The sequence below is a fragment of the Pleurodeles waltl genome, chromosome 1_2 (assembly GCF_031143425.1).
Source record: "Pleurodeles waltl isolate 20211129_DDA chromosome 1_2, aPleWal1.hap1.20221129, whole genome shotgun sequence".
Classification (NCBI taxonomy): domain Eukaryota; kingdom Metazoa; phylum Chordata; class Amphibia; order Caudata; family Salamandridae; genus Pleurodeles; species Pleurodeles waltl.
In genome coordinates, this window is record NC_090437.1 from 1,020,889,235 (window position 1) to 1,020,910,440 (window position 21,206).

The 21,206-nt window shown below is 45.5% G+C and overlaps 1 protein-coding gene across 2 annotated transcripts in view; it reads right to left on the minus strand.

The window, feature by feature from the left end:
- N4BP2 (NEDD4 binding protein 2) overlaps positions 1-21,206 on the minus strand; it is a 1,101,392-nt gene that overhangs the window by 509,491 nt on the left and 570,695 nt on the right. The gene's annotated exons all lie outside the window — the stretch shown is intronic.

Below are 21,206 nucleotides of genomic sequence, written 5' to 3' on the forward strand. Positions count from 1 at the left end.
TTCCCACTGGAACCAGAACCATGCTAGTGCATTCTCACAGACTGCCTAGCTCATGTTATCATCCATCCTGAGCAATACATTACAATACTACTCAGTCTCACTTTTTCGAGATAGCAACTAAATGACACCATGAGGTCAGTTCAATAAGGTCTGAGAATAAAGTCTTACAACAGGAACTAACTGCAGTCAAACAGCAAATATCCATCATACACAAGTCTGAAAAGAATTAAGCTAGTTAAGCGTAATTACCCTCGGATTTCAAAAACACTAGTTCTTGGCTTGGCCACCTCTGTTAGGAGAGTATAAGTTCTATTTGCATGCTTATCCACTATCAATTCCCAATATAACATTAGCAATTCCCAAAGAATTTTCAGGGGATCCAAAGAAGTTCACACTATTCTTTTTCTAGCATCAATTGCATTTTATACAAATTTATTATATTTCCAGATGGCAAAACTATAGCAGCCTTTGTCTTGTCATATTTAATTGGAAATGTTTCTTTATATTAAAAAAAAAAAGTTATCAGCACTTAAATTTGACACATATATACACCATGTAAGTATGCATCCGGATATCATGGAGTATTGCAACATGCAAAGGATAAGAGGACACACAGATGCTCAAATAAAGGGAATGCTACTATCTATCGGAAATTCTGGGTGCAAACCTCATGATGACCTGAACAAATGATGGTGGACCTTAACATGCATAAAAGAGTAACACAACTGCACAATTTCAGTTCCTAATAGTTCACAATATGATAAATATGCTGTGATTTTTATGTTATCAAGGAGCCGAAATGCTTCCAATTGGAGTGCTCCATTAGTAGAGTGAATTGATTCATTTTTGAAAAATATTCCAAACTTCTGTAAACAAAAGCAAAAATAATTTGTTTGACGGGAAATCACATACCCTTTCTCTGGATAACAAGTTATGTAATTTTAAAAAGAGCCATCAAGATTTGTTGAGTTATATTATCACATTTAATCATTTAGTGGTTGAGCCTGCCTGGCCTAAGGAGAAAAGAGTATCACCACTCCATCAAGGTCCATAAAGAGAACTGAAGGATGTTCTGGCACAAACTTAGCACATGATTTAGGGTTCATCAAATGGAGTAAAAGTAGTCAGGGTGGCAGGTTATTTATGTCTGCCACATTGCCGTTATCCCACCTGCCAAATTTAGAGATGTCTGCCAGCTCTGTAGATATCTCTACACAAAGGCAATAACTACTGTCAATTGAGAAAAAAAATTGACAAATGGCTCTGTTAAACTTGATGACCAGCCATCAAACTTTTTCCAAAGTCTTTCTCTCTCACTTTCGCTTTCCCACTCTCTCTCCCGCCGCTTACCCCGCGAGCTCGCCCCCTTTTTTGTGGCGTTTTTTCGTCCCACTCCCACCCCCCAGCTGTCCTGACCTCCCTACTTAATGGCAAGCCTGTCTGCGCCCAGCGCCAGAACCCCTGGCTCCGGTCCCCCCAACCCCTGCCACGCACGTCTTCACTACGATGCTGCCACCCTTTGCGCCCTCAACACCGGCCGCCCTCCTGCCTGCCTTCAAGCCTTACCGCAGACCACCGGTGGACCCTTCTCCTGCCGGAATTGCACCTTCACCAGCCTCCACGCCAACGACCCACCCACCAAGGCAGGAAGCAACCATCTCAGATGTATCCTCCTTAACACCCGCTCCGTCCACAAGCACGCAGTAGAGCTATGGAATCTACTTGACTCAGCCTCCCCAGACGTGGCCTTTCTGACCGCGACCTGGATCAACCCCTCCTCAGCGCCTGACATCGCCATAGCCATCCCGGACGGCTACAAGATCACCCGCAGGGACCACTCCAATAAGCCAGGAGGATGCATCGCCATCATCCACAAGATCACCCTCAGGATCACGACCAACATCGAAGACACCATCAGCACCGTCGAACTCCTGCACTTCCAAATCCACACCGACCCAAACACCACCCTCCGAGGGACCCTCATCTACAGGCCCCCCGGCCCATGACAGCAATTCAGCGACTCCATTACCGACATCATCAGCACGTACGCTCTTGCATCCACTCACTACATACACCTCGGAGACTTAGACCTCCACCTCGAGAACACCGCCACCCTTCTCGACAACCTCTCCAACCTCGGCCTCAAACAGCTCGTCACAACACCAACCCACTCCGCAGGACACACGCTCGACCCTATTTTCTCCACCAGCAATCACGTCTCTTTCAGCCACACCACTGAACTCCACTGGACAGACCACCGCTGCATCCACTTCTCCTTCAAGAAACCCACAACACACCACCATCCACAATGGATCCCCCACCACAGTTGGAACAAGGTCACTGAAGATCAATTTATCGCGACCCTGTTCCCAGAACCCACCCATCGACACCACCGACACTGATGCTGCAGGCAACTTCAGGCAATGGGCCAACATCTGTGCCAATACTCTTGCCCCAATCAAGAATCCATCCAATAGACGCACCAACAGAAAGGCCTTCTGGCTTACCGCCGACCTCCACGAATCTAAGCAAATCTGCCGAAGACTCGAAATAAAGTGGCACCAAGGTCAGACTCTGGACAACCACACAGCCTTCAAAAACGCCATACGCAGACACCACCAATTCATCCAAGCCGCCAAAAGTACCGCCTTCAAAGACTGAATCAACAATAACGCACACAGCCCCAAGGAGCTCTTCAACGTCGTGAAGGAACTCTCTAACCCCAGCTCCAACGCCAACGATATCCCGCCATCCCAAGACCTCTGCAACTCCCTAGCCTCCTACTTCCACCGCAAGATTGCAGACATCCACGACAGCTTCAGGACCCAGACCACCCGGCAACAACCAACACCACAGATTAACCTCCAACCAACCTCCTGCTCTCCTGGACCCCCGTCAATGACAACACCACCATCGAAATCAGGAACACCATCCACTCCGGCTCTCCATCTGACCCCTGCCCTCACCAAACCCTCAACAAAGCAAGCTCTGTCATTGCACCGCAACTACGGAAGATCATCAACAGCTCCTTCGAGTCCGCCACCTTCCTGGAAAGCTGGAAACACGCCAAGATAAAAGACCTCCTAAAAAAAAACAAGGCGGACCCAAAGGACCTCAAGAACATCCGAACCTATCTCCCTGCTTCCCTTCCTGCCAAAAGTCATCGATAAAGCCGTCAACAGACAACTAACCCGCTTCCTAGAGGAGAACCGCACCCTGGGCCCTTCCCAATCTGGATTCTTCAGCAACCACAGCACCGAAACCGACCTCATCACCGCCACCGACGACATCAGAACCATACTGGACAGCAGCGAAACCCCGGCCCTCATCCTCCTGGACCTCTCAGCTGCGTTTGACACCGTCTGCCACCACACCCTATGCTCACGCCTCAGCAATGCTGGAATCCGCAACAGAGCCCTGGACTGAGTCACCTCCTTTCTCACCAGCAGAACCCAGAGAGTCTGCTTCCCGCATTCCACTCGGAGGCCACCAAAATCATCTGCGGGGTACTCCAGGATTTGTCCCTCAGCTCGACCCTCTTCAACATCTACATGGCCCGCTCGCTAACATCGCCCGATACCACAACCTCAATATCATCTCATACGCCGACGAAACCCAACTGAGCCTCTCCCTCACCAAGGACACTGCCAAGACCTACCTCCACGAAGGAATGAAGGCCATCACCGAATAGATGAAAAGCAGCTGCCTCAAACTCAATTCTGACAAGACTGAAGTCCTCATCTTTGCCTCCACCCTCTCTGCATCAGATGACTCCTGGTGGCCTGGCACTCTCGGAACCGCTCCGACTCCCACTGACCATGCATGCAACCTAGGATTCATCTTGGACCCCTCACTATCCATGACCCAGCAAGTCAATGCCATCTCCTCCTCCTGCTTCAACCCCCTCCGCATGCTCCGAAAGATCTACAAATGGATACCCACCGAAACTAGAAGATCAGTCACCCAAGCCCTCGTAAGCAGCAAGCTGGACTATGGCAATGCCCTCTACGCGGGAACCACGACCAAACTCCAGAAGAGGCTCCAGTGCATACAGAATGCCTCTGCATGCCTCATCCTGGACATTCCCCACCACTGTCACATCACAGACCACCTGAAAAACCTGCACTGTCTCCCAGTCAACAAGAGAATCACCTTCAAACTCCTCACCCACGTTCACAAAGCACTGCACAACACCGGACCAGAATACCTCAACAGACGACTCTCCTTCTACACCTCAACCACGCATCTCCGCCGACCTCGCAACCGTCCCACACGTCCGCAGAACTACAACCGGCGGTAGATCAATCTTGCACCTCGCCGCCAAAACGTGGATCAGTCTTCCCACCCACCTGCGCCAGACCAAAGAGCTCCTTACCTTCAGGAAACTTCTCAAGACCTGGCTGTTCGAGCAGTTGCTTCCCTCCTGCCTCCCGCCTTCACCCTCTCCCCTCCTAAGCACCCTGAGACCCTCACAGGTGAGTAGTGCGCTTTACAAATCCCTGATTGATTGACTGATTGACTGTGCAGCCTGGGATGGTTGGCAAGCAAAATGCAGGTGGATACCAGCCCAAGAAGCTCAGTCTCCTCCTCATTGAGACCCAGAACACAGGCTGAAATATCAGGATCAAAATTTGAATGTCCTTGACTCTTTGGCTCGGAGGAAAGACCCAAAAGCGCACCATATCCAGATAAAAGGGAGCCTCTGTGAAGGAGTCAGATGTGAGTAGGGCCAGTTGATTGAGAATCCAAATGATGTCAAGAAGTTCACCTTTCATCTGGAGGTGGTCTGCGACTGACTTGGCAAGCCCACTTTCAACAGTCAGATGTCAACGTGGGGGATGACTGTTATCCCTGACCTCTGAAGGGGGTCAGTGCCTATTGCTATCATCTTTGTGAACACCCTAGGGGCAATGGTGAGCCTAAACAGAGCACAGCAAACTAAAAGTGCTTGTGGCACACCTGGAACCAGGATGTGAAAATAGGGGTTCTGCGAATCCAATGCCACCAGCCCGTCCCTGGGATCCAGGGCATTAAGAACCTGGGCCAGCATGAGCATCTTGAATTTGTGGCAGAAGGCGTTGGGAGGGTGGAAATCCAAAGTAATATAAAGGCCTCTGCCTTTCTCCGGCACAAGGAAGCAGCAGGATTGATTCCCAGTCCCCACTTTCAAGGCCGGTACCCTCTCTATGGCTCCTCTGGGGAAAAGAACCTGCACCTTCCAAACAGTCAGATGGACCTTCAAAAGCTGCTCTGATGTAGGTGGCAGATGGAGGGTCAATAAGGAACGCCAGGATGTAGCCCCAATGAACAGTTTGACAAAACACCTATCAGATGTAAAGTTCTATCACCCTGAAGAAAGTGACTGACCCTGCCTACTATTGGATGACTGTGCCGCTAAGAAGGCACTAAAGATGTTTGGAGGTTGTTGCAGGAAATGATGGGGATTGGAACATAAGCTGCCCCTGATGGCCTTTTCATTATCTATTGATCTCACGTCCTGACTTCAGAAGGGCTGGGATGCCTGCTGTGCAGGCCGCAGGGCCTGACACTGTCAATACATTAAGCCCCTTGGAGATTGCCAGACTGGTGCTGAAAGGTCCAAACAGCGTGTGTTGGCCCAGTACTCAAAATGCTCCAGGGCTGTCAAACAGGTGGGAACTGTTGAAGGGCATGTTCATAAAGTATGCCTGAACATCCCTGTGGAAGCCTTTGGATCTCCTCCATGCGTGGCGCAAGAGTAGCACACTTCTCTTAATAGTCCTTCCAAGACAATCAATGGTATCTAGACCTGATCATATGACAAACTGGGCCACATTCCAGTCATCCTGAATGGTATAGACCGAGTTAGCATGTAAGTCCAAGGAGGCAGCTAGTGTTGACCATCTCAACTCAAGGCAAGTCTGACTGAGAATAATATTTAATTGCCACATGTTTCCATTCATTTGGATTCTATCAGGAGGAGGAGTCGGAAACATGTCAGGGTGGACACTTTTGATGAGCCACCAAACTCTCAGGAGTTGGGTGTTCAGTTAAGAAATTCATGTAATCTAGAGCTGGTCTATGGTGACCAGTCTATTGACCTGAGGGCCGGAACAAGGTGTAAGCCCAAGTGAATAGTGTCTGTGTCAGTGTGGGCCTCACTGAAAGGCAGAAGAGGTTTGGTTGGTGCCTGGTAAGGCTGAAGGACCTCAGTGAGCACATCTGTTTATACCTCCACAAGGGGAAAGTGGAGGTCAAGGGCCTCAACAGCTCTCTGAATAACAGTAATGTTATTGATAGTCAAGGAGGGGAACATACCCACGATGTTCAACCCACTGGCATCTTGTAGGTCCAGGTTAAGGTGGAGAAAATACTTCCCACATCCTGTAGATACCTGTTATAGGCATATGTTTGCTACAGTCCCTACAAGGTTTAAACTCTGTAGTCTTAAGAGAGTGACATGTTACCTTACACACTGGAAAATCTTAGAGGAAAAAAATCTCTTCTTAGAGCGAAGAAAAAGAGGAACGGAGCCATGGATCTGTGTCTGAAGGCACAGAAAGAAACAAACTGACGTCTGCGCGATTGGGTTGTATTTTTATGTGCCTCTTCTCATCACTTTCAGACCAGAACAGGGTCAACACAGAGTCTCACAGTGTGACCTACTGGCACGAAGGAGCACTATTTTTTTTAGTTTTCCAGATCTAGTCTGAGGAATATGCGGTTGGAAATAGCATTATCAAAGGTGGCTTTTTTTTTCTTTATGTGCAGATTGTAATGCACAATCAGGACTCTACGCTTGACATTCTCTTCAAATATCACAAAAAATACAGAAGAACCTCTGGAAATTCTTAAGGGGCAATTAACCACCTGAGTTGCCAATAATATTCTGTATAGATCCAGTGATTGACGAGAATTGGCAGCCCCAGAAACAGATCAATATTTAGCAGCAAAACAGATGGACCCTGCTCTTGCTTGGTGATCCTCCACTAAACATCACGGTACTGGCTAGAACAGGAAGTATGCAAATTACAATTCAATTAATAACTTTGGCTACCTCTAAAGACCCATAATACTCAGAACCCTCATTATCTTCCACAAAAATCATGCTATCCCACTAGAAGACCACAAGCAGGACTATGGTGTTCCAAAGTTTTGAATTCACATTTGATGAAGAGGCTAGCAGCCATACTTGGAGATAAAGTGTTAACAGTTGATATAATATGGACATCTTTGCAGACATATAGACAAAGACAGCCATCAGCAGAATGGTTCTCGCCCATACCACACCTGATGAACACTTATGAATGATTTCTCAATTTAAATCCTGGGTAGCTTTCACGAGGGAGTAAAGCCAGACATGTATATAATTTACTAGATGTCATTTTGTTCGCTCTAACTCTGTATCAAACCGTATACATGAATAAACTGTATTTGAATAAGTACTTATTGAAAGATAAGCTTCCCTACACCAATCCCCACATCAACGTCATATTTCATTGTATAACCTAGAATGCTACGCTGCATGCCTAGAAGTAAATCCCTAAATAAAGTTGATTAAAAAAAAATATTGCTGAACTATAACTAGAATGTCTAAAGAATAAGCATCTAACAGACCGAAACAACAGCTAGACGGAAACTGGTTTCCTCAGCAATGAAAATGGCTGCCTGGTTTTGGCTCTGTGAATATCAAGACATAACTTTTGGAATCTGCAATGCTCCTGCATCACTTCAGGAGATTATGAGGAGGAATTCAGATGTATTTTGTGTAGTTTATGTAGAGGATATTCTGATTTATTCAGGCTCTTTGGAAGTGTCAACGTAGTCTTACAATAGTTGAGAGATAATCATCTTTTTTGCTGAAATGGATGTGTGTCTTTCATACTACCATTAAGAGTTCCTGGGTTACATTTACATAAGGAGGTATTAAGATGGATGATAAGAAACTTTTTAGTGGCCCATACCAAGTACAGTAAAGGATCTACAATGCTTTTTGGGCTTTGCAAATATTTATAGATTTATTCACCAGTTTTCTGAGCTAGCCAGACTCATCAACAGATTGTTTTGCAAGTGAGCAGTTTTTGAATATACTGAAGAGGTTGATCAAGCATGCTTCTGAAGAACACTCTTTTCAATATACATAATTTTTCATTTTTGGGCACTGTTCTGTAGGAATCAAGTCTACTTTCATAAGCCCTAAATAGGGACCCTCACAATACTTATCAACCGGTACATACATACATTTGTTAAAGCTTCTTAACTACTTTTGCAGTGCTGTTGGAGGGAAGAGGTTGGGCATTTTCTAGTCTTTGGGTTATATCCCTTTGGATATAGCCAGACCTACATGCAACAGTGCCTTTGCATACAGGTTAACATTAATGTCTTTGAAGATGTGTAATAGAATTAGTTTTCAGGTAGGTGAAACTGGTCAGCCCAACAGAAGTGGTATTTTCTGTTGGACATCCACTCAGAATATCAGTATGAAAGGGCACTTCTAGGCAGAGTGGAGTAACGTATTGTGTGCAGAAATTGGGTATGAGAGGTGAAGAAGAAGAGTCACACACCATTTTAAGAAGCTGAGTTCTTATACAAATAAATTTACCAGTATGTGGCTGAAATGGCCACTGTATGATGAACTATGAATTCATCTCTCCAGTCTTTCTCCCACAGGACACCCACATATCCCATCCAGGTCTTTCAGGGGTTTATATAATTTAGATGTTCTAGTTTTCCTGCACACCCATCGTGATTTAGGCCTCCAGGGGGCTAAGATCCAGTATGTCACAGAAATCTTTTGAAGATGCCATGATGCAGCTGTAGACAATGAAAAAAGCTGGGATGAAGGGCAAGCTAATTTCAGATCTGTGAAAGAAAGCAGGTTCGGCGGGGTGATCACATTTTCCAGCCATGAAATACCAATGAAGCACCAGCCAGAAAAATATTCCATAGATGTTATCTGGGATAAGTGAGTTTCCAGCCAGAGATAGGTCTTCCTGATCAGTCTTTCCCGCATTCCAATTCAGACAAGCTTGGTGGCAGGGAGATGCTTATCAAGTATTTGTCACCGCATAAATAGTGTAGAGGAGAGGAGTAATTTCCATCTGATAAGCCAGATCAGAAAGAAATCAAAGAGCGAATAATTTACTAGTAGGAGATGAGAGTCATGCATACTACTAGACTTCATCAATACTACCCAGGCCATCCCTTCACAGAGATTTGAAGCATTTATCCATGGAAACTTCCCCAAAGAAGCTGCAAAACATGGCACTGAGAATTTGGAAGAAGCTAGAGTGATGCATTACGGGTAGTTTTGAAGGATGTAAAGCAAACCATCTATGTTATGGCAACTTTCCCTATTAGGTTTATGGAAAACAAAGCTCAGCCGAAGAGCATGAGTGTATAGATGGTAAAATGTCTTCCTTGTAAATAATAACATCCAGTGCCCAATTGATGTGAAAAGCACTGTTGTGGCACAAGAAAACTCATGGGCAAAAAGCTTGTCCACAATACATAGACTGGGCTATGTCCATGTTCAAACTACAGGGAGAGTAACTTACCCAAGTCAACACTTGAGGCACCAGTCCGGAGGAATAAATGGGTATTAAAATCCGGACACTTCAAATCGGGGTAAGACATATGGGGTAGTTGTAAACTATGTCCTATTTTCCCCCAAAACACTGTATTAGGGCATTGGTTTCTGCTGGCTGTAAGAAGGACAGCTATTGAAGAAAATAAATGATATGAGCCTCCTAAAGTAAACGACAAAATCCAAAATGCCAAGACTTCCTCCCTAGTGGTTGGGACGTGTAACTCTAGCATTGTTTTACCTGTCTCTGTTTAGGGGTCAAACAAGTCCATTCCCTTACACAATTATTCAAATATATAACTTAGTGTGCTGCTAGGGTACATTTAGTCAGATTCACCGGACGTTTTAAGTCCTTCAGAACTTGCATCACTGCATGAAGGTGTTGAAAATGGTCTTTCCAGAATATGCTATAGATGATGATATCATACAGATATGCTGAGGCATATAAAAATGAGGTTTTACATGAATATCAATGAGGATCTGCAATATTGCTGAATCCCATGTAGGTTAAAAGGTAGGATTACTTCAATTTTCCGAAACCTGTTCGGCTGCCTCCCTAGAAAGATGGGTTAATATAGATTTCTCGTGGAGAAGTGTCTTCCCTCAACCCTGCTTATTCTTCTCCAATTAGTTCCCTGGTATTCAGGTCAGGTTTGAGAAGTCCTAGGAACATATTCATTGTTCAAGATATTCAACCCAACCTCCTGGGGTGGGACTAGTATAACAGGCAGTCCTGTCCCCTTTTGCCTGGTCGGTATTGAGTTCCTCTACCTCTTTTTGCTCTGTAAAGTGAACCAAAGCACTTTACAAGATAATACCAGAGGCTGATACAGATACTTGGTGATGGACAGCCCCCAGATTTCAATACACGTAACAGCAACCCATCCATTTGAGCAGGACATGCCCTTGCCACCAGTAGAAAGGAATTGCTCCTTTTGTGGCACGGTTGAGAAAGATTAGTGCCTGCTTCTTTCTGTGGTGCTGCCTGCCTCTCCTGATGTAATAGTCTTTAAGGTCAGTGCAAGGGGAAAGTAACCTAGACTTTCACGACATGTAATCAACTTAAAAAGAATTTGAAACAATCTTTATGTATTATAAATGTAAAACAAGTGAGGTTTATCATCCACATATATTTTATATCATGTTGATTCAGACGATTAACAGTATAAATCCTGTCATAACATGTAATTTACATTTGTTTGGGTAGGTGCTCCTAAAAAAACAGGGAAAGTGCTGAGGTGCAAGTGAGTGATGGTGATATATACAAGTAGTGCAGAGTGTGGTGGTATGCAAATTATCGACTTCCAGTGGCTCCTAAAATCCAGGAGGCCCTGGAGTGTCACAAAATTTCTATTTGTCTCATCCACTCTTTTGGAAATGTGTTGACGTTTCGACACCGTATTCGGGTAAGTCAGGATGGGGTCATCATCAGGACCTAAATTCCAGTGGGGGATTAAATCAGGTAACGGCTGTGATCTCCAGGAAAGGTAGTCCTGGAGTCTGGGTATCTGTATCAGTCTGTCAACTAGTGGTGATGGGAGAGTCAAAGATCACTTAACTCCAGTGTTCGGAGGCTCAATGTATTGAGCATACCGGGGGCTAAGACTAGCCAGGGAGCGCCACTTGTATGAGGCTCCAATGATTTGGTATAAAGGTCACTCCCATAGCGGTCAACAGGCCTTAATAATAGGCCAATGCCCGGGTTTCCAAAACCCCTTGGTGAGGTCTGCGAAAAATCGTCAGTAACACCTCTCCTGATGAGCAAAACAGAGCACCATACAGTCCACGTCAAATGTAACTAAACCTGACCAGTTCGGCTTTTGACCCCACAGCATTTGCAAGGGTTATATAAGGCAGCTATTGCTGGGAAAGGTTGTCAGTGCAAACAATAAACACATCATTACAGATGGCCTCCACAAAATAACAAAGTTAGCTGAGCAAGCTAAATGTTGAAAACCTCACCTAAGTGCCAGGGGGCTTCATGTCTCGCCTACAGTCACATCTAGCGAGCACTGCATTAGGAGAATATATGGCAGTTACAAGAACTATAATCAAGCAATTTAAAGAATAGTGAGTTTGAATTTCATAATTCCTCTCTCTCCTGCACTCTTCCACAGCATAACCAGATACGCTGTCAAACAATTCATTGCTTACCAACTGAATCACTTTCTGTCCTCATCACTTTTTCTTTCCTTTAAAATATTGCCATTAAGTCTATTACTATAAACAGTTAAGGAGCAATTAAGATACGTTCCCTTGATGGAGACAATACAAACTTGGACAAGAATGTAAACCATCAGAGAATGACGGCTACAATCAAGATGACCCACTTACTCTTCATACCGCAATTTTAAAACATACTTTGTACGCTGAATCAAAGGTCCGACCATTCAAGTTCATCATAAATAGCATGCAATTCTTTAAGAATTTTCTGTATGTGTCTAATCACCTCATGGAACTGAAATGAGATAAAGAGAGTATGGACACAACATTCACCACAGGCATACCTCCTAGATACTAAAATGAAGTCCAGAACCACCCTGTTTGATTTTTATTAAATTAAAGTTCTTAGTGTCACAAAGTCGGAAGTTATAAGTTCAACTGCACCTGCAATTGAATTAGCCACGTTCTCCAGGACGCTGGCAACTTGCTGAATTTATTTAATGAATAAGCTCATCTCATATTTTGGAACCATGAAAGCAGGAATCCAGCAGTCTCAGAAATGGCTTTCTCTTTCTCCAGCACAAGGCAGAGGAAGTATGGCCAAGTGTGTAATTGCAGGTACTAAGTAATCAACAAAGCAGATATCTTAGAGGATCTTGGGCTTATGTTCAGACAGGATTTAATGGACCCCATAAATATGCTATCACTTCCTTCCGCACATATCAATCCTTTGGCAGCAGCGGCTAGATGGGTAGCAGGGGGCAAAACGCCTTGATCAAGTAAAGGCAAATTAAGATCATCAAGACTGACATGGGTGGTGTTATTAATAAGCGCGCATGTAAATGCAAATCATCATGCTCTTCCTTCTGTTAAAAGAGAATCCAGAACATGGGCACAACCCATCTGAATATGTGGGTGCATGGAAATAATGCAAACATGGAGAAAGGTTCAAATCCTTGTTACACTGGTTCAAAAGATGTTGGAAAGCACTGCCATTGTAGAGTGATCATCTGCCTTTTAAAAGGGAGGTGGACACTGCTCAATTTCCTCCAGCCAGCCTACTACTCACCCCGTCCTGACACAACTATACCAATGATAGATGAGAAAGCTGAGAGGCTTCCCACCACCGGGGTTGCAGGCCCTGGCAGTGAGCAGGTGGAGGGCTGCATCATTGTCATCTCTGTGGTGTGTCTGTGGAGGCAGTTTGGTCTAAGCCAGAATCTAAAAACCTTGCTTTGGGTGCCAGGGAGTTTCATTGCTTGCTATGCAAACTGATACAGTGGCAAAAAGAGACGGAATGAACAGAAAACTCGTAAATTACACGTATATGCAGTCAAGGTTTCCAAAGAAAACGTTTGCATTTCACACTGTGACTAAAAAAACATGAGAAGTTTTTAAACAACTGGATATAATGTAACTAGAGAACAGAGAGGAATCATGTATAGGTCTTTGCATTATTATTATTATTATTATCTTGGTGTTTTTAAAGTGCAAACATTTACTCACAAGGGAGTCTCTTGGCCCTTAGGTAGTTTATTTTTCCTCTGTTAAATTGATTTGAAATTCAAATTGTACAGTGGTGTGAAGTAAACCAACAGAAACTGAACCAAGGGCAATGTAACTAATTTCATGGCATAGACATGAGGCTCAGGGAGCACTGGCTACGTACCTCACAGTACTATTGGGTGATGTGCGTCAGTTGAGTACCGGCCGACATGCATTATGCTAAGAATGCTGTGCCTTAGAGGTGCAGTGAACTGTGAATCAGGGGGGTTGTTAGGTGATAGATAAATGAGGTAGATAAGGTCTATGCATTATTGTTAAGGTTACCAGGTGAGTCTATGTCAACAAACACACCGTGGTTTAGTTCTGGGGTTAATTCTACAACATAATGCATTCTGGCAGGTATAGTTTGGGGTAATTTGAGTTGAACCACTGGATTTACCACACCTGAAAACAGCGTTGGGGAGTTGACTAACCTTAATTATCAGGGGTACACTTACAGACACGGGCAACTAATATAAAGCTATTCCTACACAAAGGAAAGCGGCATCATAAAGGGGGTCATTTCGACCTCGGCGGTCTTTTGACAAGACCGCTGAGGGACCGCCGTGCTGAAGACCGCCAGTGGTGGCGGTTTTCCGCTCTGCGTATTATGACTGCTGGCAGCCCTCCGTATTTTTTCGGACGGAGGGTTGCCAGCAGCCATACTGGCGGACGGCGGGGAAGTGGAGGTTGCTCCACCTCCACCACCACGTCAACAGAACACTGCCCACCGAATCACGTTCTGTGATTCGGCGTGGTGGTGTTCTGTTGAAGGTGTGGTGGCGGCAGAGCAGCCCCCATGGATCCCGTCCCCTCCCGGAGGATCAACGGACCAGGTAAATTGATCGGCCGTTAGGGGAGGTGGGTGGGGGGGTGTTGTGTGTTGTGTGCGTGCATGGGGGTGTGCGTGTGTGTATGTAGAGGGGGTGTGTGAGGGCGTGTATGCATGCAGGGGTGTTGTGTGTTTGGAAATAAGTGCGTGTCTGTATGTATGTCTGTATGGATGTGTGCATGTATGTCTGAATGTGGGTGTGTGCGTATGACTGTGTGTGTGGCTGTTGGCATGTATGTTGGTGTGTGTGCGGGTATGTGTGTTGGTGGGGCCTGCGTGCATGTCGGATGTGTAATGTAATGTTGGGGGTAGGGGTGGGGAGGGGGGTCCTGCCACCTTTGGGGCTGGCAGGGGTGGTGGGGGGTGTAGGGGAAGGACTCGGGGTGGGGGTGGAGGGTAGGGGAGACCCCTATCAGTGCCAGGGAAGGAATTCCCTGGCACTGATAGTGCTCACCGCCATGGATTTCATGGCGGTTCCAAACCCCATGAAATCCATGGTGGTCAGCCGGGTCATGATACCACCGGCGGTAGTGTGACGACCGCCGGGCTGAAGACCCAGGTCTCCAGCCCAGCGGTCGGATCGGAGAAGTGGCGGATGACCATGGCGGTAACCGCCATGGTCATAATTAAAAAAAAGTTACCGCCAGCCTGTTGGCGGTAAGACCGCCGCTTCTCCGCCAACCGCCAGGGTTGTAATGACGGCCAAAATCTCCTTCAGCTCCTACATTTTAAGGCTATATTTGTATGGTAAAAGCAACTTAAGGTCACAGTTTGCAACAATGTGTGGCTACAAAGCCATAATAGAATCATTGTCACATATTTCATGGGTCGCTTTGCAAACGTACATATGAATTGAAGGTTGCGGAAAAACACATATCTCTTCATGATGGCACTAAATTGTGATATATTTAGTCTGATGCTTTACAGTGATCTCAGATTTTTCAGTGGTGCATTCATTTTCATTTACTTTACTCCTCTCGAACCCTTTTATACAGACAGTTTTACTGATCAATTTGAAAACAAAGCATACCACTATATAAATGATTGAAATAGTATGGGAAAGGCACACAAATTGCTGTTTCGTGATCAGGCATCCACTGCCAGACAAAAATGATTTCTGTGAACACTGAGTTTGTAACTGCATTAATGAATACCACGTATTATGCAGAGCCTAAACTCCATTCTTGAAGCATGATCCTGCAAATTCAACAAATCGCAAATCCAGCAATTCTACTAGCCACATCAAGACTTTTGACTTTGTTGAAAGAATGGTGTAAACAGCATTCATGAATTCATTTCTGACAATAAAGCACAAAGATACCTCATAAAAATGCTCTAGCACTGATCAGTATTGGGTTGCAAAATTTTTACATTTATGGGCGATTTCCACTGATCTAAAAGCCGACAACCGGAAGTTTGTTTTAAAAAACAGCCTACTTATTTGCCCGGGTTATCAATATGTGTTAGCCTTATCGGATGCAAAAACTGCTGTTACTTAATTCCCTGCTAATTCGGACACTGTGAGTATAATGGAAGCTGGGCTGATAATGAAAATGTCACTTACCCAGTGTACATCTGTTTGTGGCATCAGTCGCTGTAGATTCGCATGTTTTGCAATAGCTCGCCATCTGGTGTTGGGCCGGAGTGTTACAAGTTGTTTTTCTTCGAAGAAGTCTTTCGAGTCACGGGACCGAGTGACTCCTCCTTTTGTCTCCATTGCGCATGGGCGTCGACTCCATCTTCGATTGTTTTTCCCCGCAGAGGGTGAGGTAGGAGTTGAATTGTAGTAATAGTGCCCATGCAATGGAGTGACTAAGTATGTACCTATTTAAGGTTGAGATGATACATATACAAATAGTTGAAGGTAACTTCCAAACTGCTACAGGCTCCCGGGGAGGCGGGTGGGCACATGCAAATCTACAGCGACTGATGCCACGAACAGATGTACACTGGGTAAGTGACATTTTCAGTTCGATGGCATCTGTCGCTGTAGATACGCATGTTTTGCATAGACTAGTAAGCAGTTATCTCCCCAAAAGCGGTGGCTCAGCCTGTAGGAGTGGAAGTAGTTTGAAATAATGTTCTTAATACGGCTTGACCTACTGTGGCTTGTTGTGCGGATAACACATCTACACAGTAGTGCTTGGTGAATGTGTGAGGTGTAGACCATGTGGCTGCCTTACATATTTCTTGCATTGGGATGTTTCCTAGAAAGGCCATGGTAGCACCCTTCTTTCTGGTTGAGTGTGCCCTTGGTGTAATGGGCAGCTGTCGTTTAGCTTTAAGGTAGCAGATTTGGATGCATTTAACTATCCATCTGGCTATACCTTGTTTTGATATTGGGTTTCCTGCATGAGGTTTTTGAAATGCAATAAATAGTTGTTTAGTCTTTCTGATGTTCTTTGTTCTGTCAATGTAATACATTAATGCTCTTTTGACATCTAATGTATGTAGTGCCCTTTCAGCTACGGTATCTGGCTGTGGAAAGAACACTGGAAGTTCCACTGTTTGATTTAGATGGAACGGTGAAATAACCTTTGGCAAAAATTTAGGATTAGTCCTTAGGACGACCTTATTCTTGTGTAGTTGTATAAAAGGTTCTTGTATTGTAAACGCCTGAATCTCGCTTACTCTTCTTAGGGAAGTAATGGCGATGAGAAATGCAACCTTCCAGGTTAGGAACTGTATTTCGCAGGAGTGCATGGGTTCAAAAGGTGGACCCATAAGTCTAGTTAGGACAACATTTAGGTTCCATGAAGGAACAGGTGGTGTTCTTGGTGGTATAATTCTCCTAAGGCCCTCCATGAATGCTTTAATGACTGGTATCTTATATAGGGAAGTTGAATAGGTAGTCTGCAGGTATGCAGATATTGCTGCAAGGTGTATTTTAATGGAAGAGAAAGCCAGGTTAGATTTTTGTAAGTGAAGCAAGTAGCCCACTACATGTTCTGGAGTTGTGTGTAAAGGTTGTATTTGATTAATATGGCAGTAGCAAACAAACCTCTTCCATTTACTTGCATAGCAGTGCCTGGTAGATGGCCTTCTGGCTTGCTTTATGACTTCCATACATTCTTGGGTAAGTTGTAAGTGCCCGAATTCTAGGATCTCAGGAGCCAGATTGCTAGATTCAGCGATGCTGGATCTGGGTGTCTGATCTTTTGGTTGTGTTGTGTCAACAGATCTGGCCTGTTGGGCAATTTGATGTAGGGTACTGCTGATAGGTCTAGCAGCGTTGTGTACCAGGGTTGCCTTGCCCAAGTTGGTGCTATCAATATGAGTTTGAGTTTGTTTTGACTGAGTTTGTTTACCAGGTAAGGAAGGAGAGGGAGAGGAGGAAAAGCGTAAGCAAATATCCCTGACCAGTTCATCCATTGGGCATTGCCTAGGGACTGTTTGTGTGGGTATCTGGATGCGAAGTTTTGGCATTTTGCGTTCTCCTTCGTCGCAAACAAGTCTATGTGAGGTGTTCCCCAGAGTTTGAAATAGGTGTTCAGAATTTGGGGGTGAATTTCCCATTCGTGGACCTGTTGGTGATCTCGAGAGAGGTTGTCTGCGAGTTGATTTTGGATCCCTGGTATAAATTGTGCTATTAGGCGAATTTGGTTGTGAATTGCCCAACGCCAAATTTTTTGTGCTAGCAGGCTTAACTGCGTGGAGTGTGTCCCCCCCTTGCTTGTTTAGATAATACATTGTTGTCATGTTGTCTGTCTTGACGAGAATGTATTTGTGAACTATTATTGGTTGGAAAGCTTTTAGTGCTTGAAAAACTGCTAGTAGTTCTAGGTGATTTATATGCAGTTTTGTTTGATGTACGTTCCATTGTCCTTGTATGCTGTGTTGATCGAGGTGTGCTCCCCACCCTGTCATGGAAACATCTGTTGTTATTACGTATTGTGGCACTGGGTCTTGGAAAGGCCGCCCCTTGTTTAAATTTATGTTGTTCCACCACAGAAGCGAGAGGTAAGTTTGGCGGTCTATTAACACCAGATCTAGAAGATGACCCTGTGCTTGAGACCACTGTGATGCTAGGCACTGTTGTAAGGGCCTCATGTGCAGTCTTGCGTTTGGGACAATGGCTATGCATGAAGACATCATGCCTAGGAGTTGTAATATCATCTTTGCTTGTATGTTTTGTGTTGGATACATGCGTTGTATGATGGTGTTGAAATTTTGAATTCTTTGGGGACTTGGAGTGGCTACTCCTTTTGTTGTGTCTATTATGGCTCCTAGGTATTGTTGTACCTTGCACGGCAGAATGTTGGATTTCGTGAAGTTGACGGTGAACCCTAGTTTGAAGAGGGTTTGTATGATCTGATTTGTGTGATTTGAGCACTCTATTAACGAATGGGCCTTGATTAGCCAGTCGTCTAGATATGGGAACACATGTATTTGCTGCCTTCTGATGTGTGCAGCGACTACCGCTAGACATTTGGTAAAGACTCTTGGTGCGGTTGTTAATCCGAAAGGCAGTACCTTGCATTGGTAATGTATTCCTTTGAATACAAACCTTAGGTATTTCCTGTGCGATGGGTGTATTGGTATATGGAAATACGCGTCTTTGAGGTCTAAAGTTGACATGTAGTCGTGTAGTTTTAGCAATGGTAATACTTCTTGTAGTGTGACCATGTGAAAGTGGTCTGATTTGATGAATGTGTTCACTATTCTGAGGTCTAGGATTGGTCTCAGCGTTTTGTCCTTCTTTGGTATCAGAAAGTACAGTGAGTAAACTCCTGTGTTTATTTGTGTGTTTGGCACTAATTCGATTGCATTCTTTTGCAATAGTGCCTGCACTTCTATCTCCAGGAGATTGGAATGATGTTTTGTCAAATTTTGTGCTTTTGGTGGTATGTTTGGAGGGAATTGTAGAAATTCTATGCAATAACCATGCTGGATAATTGCTAGAACCCAAGTGTCTGTAGTGATTTCCTCCCATGCTTTGTAATAATGACTTATTCTTCCCCCCACTGGTGTTGTGTGGAGGGGGTGAGTGAGATGTGAGTCACTGCTTAGTAGTAGGGGTTTTGGGGCTTTGAAATTTTCCTCTATTCCGAGGGAATTGCCCTCCTCTATATTGTCCCCGAAAACCTCCTCTGTACTGTCCCTGGTAACTGGACGGTGTTGCCTGTGAGGTGCTGGCTTGTGTGCTTTGACCCCAAAACCCCCCTCTAAAGGGTGTTTTACGGAATGTGCTGTAATTCCCTCTGCTCTGCGGGGAGTAGAGTGCGCCCATGGCTTTAGCAGTGTCCGTGTCTTTTTTGAGTTTCTCAATCGCTGTGTCCACTTCTGGACCGAACAGTTCTTTTTCGTTAAAAGGCATATTGAGAACTGCTTGCTGAATCTCTGGTTTAAATCCAGACGTTCGGAGCCATGCATGCCTTCTGATAGTTACAGATGTATTAATTGTCCGTGCAGCTGTATCTGCAGCGTCCATGGAGGAGCGGATTTGGTTGTTGGAAATGGTCTGTCCCTCCCCAACCACTTGTTTTGCCCTATTTTGTAGGTCCTTGGGCAGATGGTCAATGAGATGTTGCATCTCATCCCAATGGGCTCTGTCATAGCGCGCAAGTAGTGCCTGGGAGTTAGCGATGCGCCACTGGTTTGCAGCTTGTGCTGCGACTCTTTTACCAGCTGCATCGAACTTGCGGCTTTCTTTATCTGGGGGTGGTGCATCTCCAGATGTGTGGGAGTTGGCCCTTTTCCTAGCTGCTCCTACAACGACAGAGTCTGGTGGCAGCTGTGTAGTGATGAAAGCCGGGTCTGTAGGAGGCGCCTTATACTTTTTTTCCACTCTTGGTGTGATTGCCCTACTTTTGACCGGCTCCTTAAAGATTTCTTTTGCGTGCCGGAGCATACCAGGGAGCATAGGCAGGCTTTGGTAGGAGCTGTGGGTGGAGGAGAGTGTGTTGAATAAAAAGTCATCCTCGACCTGTTCTGAGTGGAGGCTTACATTGTGAAATTGTGCTGCTCTAGCCACCACTTGAGAATACGTAGTGCTGTCCTCTGGTGGAGATGGCTTCGTAGGGTATGCCTCCGGACTGTTATCTGACACTGGGGCGTCGTATAAGTCCCATGCGTCTTGATCTTGGTCACCCTGGCTCATGGTGGTGTGAGCTGGGGAATGTGATGGAGTTTGTGCTGGTGAGACGTTAATCACAGGTGGAGGAGAGGGTGGTGGGGTAACTTTTTTCACCACTTTTGTTTGTGGTGTTTGTTCAGTTTGGAACTCCAATCTTCTCTTTCTTCTAATAGGGGGAAGGGTGCTTATTTTTCCTGTCCCCTGCTGTATGAAAATACGCTTTTGCGTATGGTCTACATCCGTTGAGTGTAGTTCTTCCTCAAACCTATGCTTTTGCATTTGGGAGGTTAGCGAGTGCTCTTCTGTATAAGAGCCTGAAACTGGGTCGGTTGCAGTTTGTTTCGGCACCGAAACCCAGTCTGCATCTTTTTTCGGCTCCGAGGTGACTTTTTTCTTTTTCGGGGCCGAAACCTCTCGCCGTCGATCTTCTTTGGTGCCGCTGTCTCGGCGTCGAGCCGTGTCTACACCGGTATCTCGGTGTCGATGCTTGTCTCCAGCACTTTCTCGGTCCCGAGAAGGCTGCGTGCCGGTGTCTCGACCGGAGTCGGACGATCTCGGCACTGTTTGGGCCTTTTTCGGTGCCGACGGGCGGTCACCGAATTTATGGGTCGAGCCATGGCCTGATGGCAGTGGCGTCCCCTGGGCCTTGTAAATCTTGTTTTGAGTGGTTTTCGACGTCCTACTCACGGTTTGTGTATCGTCGAATCCTTCGGAGTCCGATTCTTGGTTCGAAAAGGATCCCTCCTCTTCTTGTTCCTCGAACTCCCGGTGGGCTGTCGGCGCGGACGCCATCTGAAGTCTTCTGGCTCGACGGTCTCGGAGAGTTTTTCGGGACCGGAACGCACGACAGGCCTCGCAGGTGTCTTCGCTGTGCTCAGGTGACAGGCACAGGTTGCAGACCAAGTGTTGGTCTGTATAGGGGTATTTATTGTGGCATTTGGGACAGAAACGGAACGGGGTCCGTTCCATCGGCGTTGTTCTGCACGCGGTCGGGCCGACCAGGCCCCGACGGGGGATCGAAAAAA